The sequence below is a fragment of the Arachis stenosperma genome, chromosome 10 (genome assembly GCF_014773155.1).
Source record: "Arachis stenosperma cultivar V10309 chromosome 10, arast.V10309.gnm1.PFL2, whole genome shotgun sequence".
NCBI lineage: Eukaryota > Viridiplantae > Streptophyta > Magnoliopsida > Fabales > Fabaceae > Arachis > Arachis stenosperma.
This window is the reverse complement of record NC_080386.1, coordinates 13,560,801-13,564,245: the sequence shown is the minus strand read 5'-3', so window position 1 is coordinate 13,564,245 and position 3,445 is coordinate 13,560,801.

The window sequence follows — 3,445 nt, the reverse complement described above, 5'->3', positions numbered from 1 at the left end:
GGGAAAACTACTCAAATAAACCCACAAACCCTTCCGAACCCCTTTCGACTGAAAAAGAGAAAAGAAAACACCAAGGGAAGGAGGATATTCTAGAAAGGTCATCAAACACTGGTAAGCTTTTAGAAATGCCCAGGAATTGGGATGTAAATGGGAAGGAGCACAATTCAGTTGGGCCAATACATCGCACTCAAAAGAAGAAAAAGGAAACCTAACATACAGTTCAGAGAAACACGGGGTGTACATATAAAAATACCCCCAATCACCCCTACGCTCACAAACCCTATCCTCACTAGAACAAGAGAGAAGTTCGACAGCAACATTAGAGCCATCCTTAGTCAACTTCATCGCACGAAACTCTTGGAGAGAATCAGAGCTACAGTACGAAGAGGCACGGGTCTTAACGTCTTCATGGACCCAATGATAAAAGTCATCTTTTTTAACCTCAAAGCATTATGCTTCTCCTTCAACTTTTCTTTTTCTATTACAGACTACAATTACGACAAGATGCAGAAAAAGAATAGAAAATGGATGAAACGAAAAGTCTAACCTTTGGAAGTCATTTTCTTTCAAAATCAGAGTAAAAAGGAGTGACTTTTCGAAGAATCCCCAAGACCAACACAATAAACAACCTATTACAACCCACTAACTAAGTGGAAAAACAAAACGAGAACCAGGGGTCAAAACCGGTTCAGCTACAGTCATTTAATGAAATAATGGCAACACGTTTTCCTAAAAACATGGGAAAACACCCCCTCCTTTTTAATTAATCATTCAAAAAGACTTTCTTCAAAACATGCGCAACGTTGAGCTTGGGGGCTGACATGACTAACAAGAGGCCGAGATATAGGTTGTCTTATAAGCTCAACTTGCTAAAAATAAAAATAAAAACTAAACACTTAGGCAAGTCAAGCTTGGGGGCTATGTACTGTACCCTATAAATCGGAACTGCCATCATATATCTCGGCCACATCAGCCACGATTAAACAAACAAACAATGGATAATCACGTCATGATAACAATCACCAAGAATCTCGACTAAAACCGAGATCCACTCCAACAAATCATCAAATGGAACTAACTCACAAATCTATAAAACGGCAGCTGCTAAACAAAATCATTAAGGCAACACCTGAACACACAAGTACACACAGTTTATGCTTACACTCTAATTTTGATAACTACTCTCCACTAACTTGAGCGTCGGAGTCCTTTTTGCAGATTCTCTGCCCGGTTCGTGTTCAAGCTAGGCGTTTTTCCACTGCAGAACAAGCCTCTTTATCAGCAACTACTGGAAACCGACGGAGACGTGCATTCTTGCTCGAACAGTTTTTATGTTATAAAATTAAAATTTTTATATTTTTCAGCTAAAATTATATAACTACAGTATTCTTAACTAACGTAGATTCTACTCCACCTTATTAAAAATCTAAAAATATAATATTCTATATTAAACTCTTATATTTGCGTATAAATAAGTGAACTATTTTTCCTCGTCAAAGAAAAAAGATACTTCATATATATATATATATATATATATATATATATATAAGTATCTATTATATGAGAGCAATTAATGTGACGCATTTTGATTCAAATGAATTGCACGTTTGTCTCCAGAAGTAACACTCAGCAATTAGATTATTTCAAGATTTTGTTTGTTCCTTGACTTCTATATATCTCATGTTGAGGTCATGAGGTTCTAGCAAATAGGAAGCTAATTAAGTAACGCACCACTCACATAAAGTTGCCAAAAATAACTTTTTTTAAAGATGTCTACGTGGTAAAATCTAAGCCATATATTCTAAAACCACATTTCTAACTACATAACACTTAAAAATCGTAGCCCTTTACAAGAAAAGCGTCACCTAATGAAAAAAAAAAGTAAATTAGAAGATTTAAGAGAAGAAATAATTAAGTTATCAAAATTAATAGATCAAAAATTAATGATTTTAACTAATGTCAATTGTAATGACACCGAATTCTTAAAATCAATACAAAATGATTTTTCTCAAAATCTTTATTTTACTATAAGTTTTATTGAAGGACTTCAAAAACCTGAAAAAACTTATTTTTCACATGGAATTTCTAAAAAATGTTACCATGGAAATGATTCCCCACATCTTTATCATACTTTTAACCCACAACTAAATTCTATAGTAGATATGCTTGAAGAAATATTAGTATCCATAAAATTTTAAAGAAATAAAGAAAAAGAGAATCCCAAAGAAGAAAAATTTCAAAATATAATTAACATAACAGATTTAAAAGTAAAACCACCATTGAAATTATGAATATTGAAGAAAAATTAGAAGAAGTTACAATGCTTTTCAAACAATTAAAAATGGCTCAAGAAAATAATATTATGGAACATGGATTTCAAATAGAAGAAGAATTAGTAAATTCCGAAAATATAGAAAATGAAGAACACATCCTAGATTATTCAAGTGACGAAGAACCAGCAATTCCAATTCAAGTAAAAAATGAAGCTGGAACATCTAAGGATAATCAATCTCAATTTAAATGGGAAACAGGTTTTGATAATTATGCTTTTAAAAAAGGATTTATAAATAAAGATTCAAAATATACAAAAATACCATCAAAATACGTTCCTAAAATCCAGGAAATGGAAGGAGAAAGAATGCTTGACTTAGACTGTAAAAAGAATGAAAAAGAAATTTTCAAAAATTGGTTAAATTCCTTTTTATTAGAAGCCTTTATTAATCCAAAACTTAGTGAATTGTCTGGAAGAGATATTTGGAATTACATAGGATTTCATACTAAAGGAACTATAAGAGATTATATGACATCAATAGAAAACCAAATAATAGAAGAATTAGCAACAAAAATAACAGCTTATGATAAGATATTATATATAATGATGATTCTATATAAAGAATTTTTTGGAAAAAATATTATAGATCATAGACAAGAAGTCTATAATAAAGAATATCAAGAAGCAAAAAACCATTTAGCTAATATTCAGATATATGATCTATGTAATGTGGAGTCTTATATATGTGAATATAGAATACATTATTACAAATTAAAAGAAGAAGATAAAAATCATTATCTTAGTATGTATATAACAAAACTTCCATATCCTGCTAATGAATTTATAATGGGAAGATTTATAAGAGAAATAAATAGAGGGACAATTGAAAATAATTTTGGTGGAGCAACCTCTGCAATAAGAGAGGAAATAAAAGAACGTTGTATGCAAGAAGCAACTCAAAAAAGATTTGCAAATATAATTAGAATTTGCTGTCAGGATAATGAAGAGATACCCCAAAAATATGGGCTTAATAAAAATTTTCAAAGAAAAAGAAAATACCAATTTAGAAAAAGAAAATACTATCCAAATTGGAGAAAAAAGAGGTATTTTAGAAAAAGAAATAACAATAAAAATAAAAGACAAAAAAGTGACTATTGCCCGAATAAAAAAGAA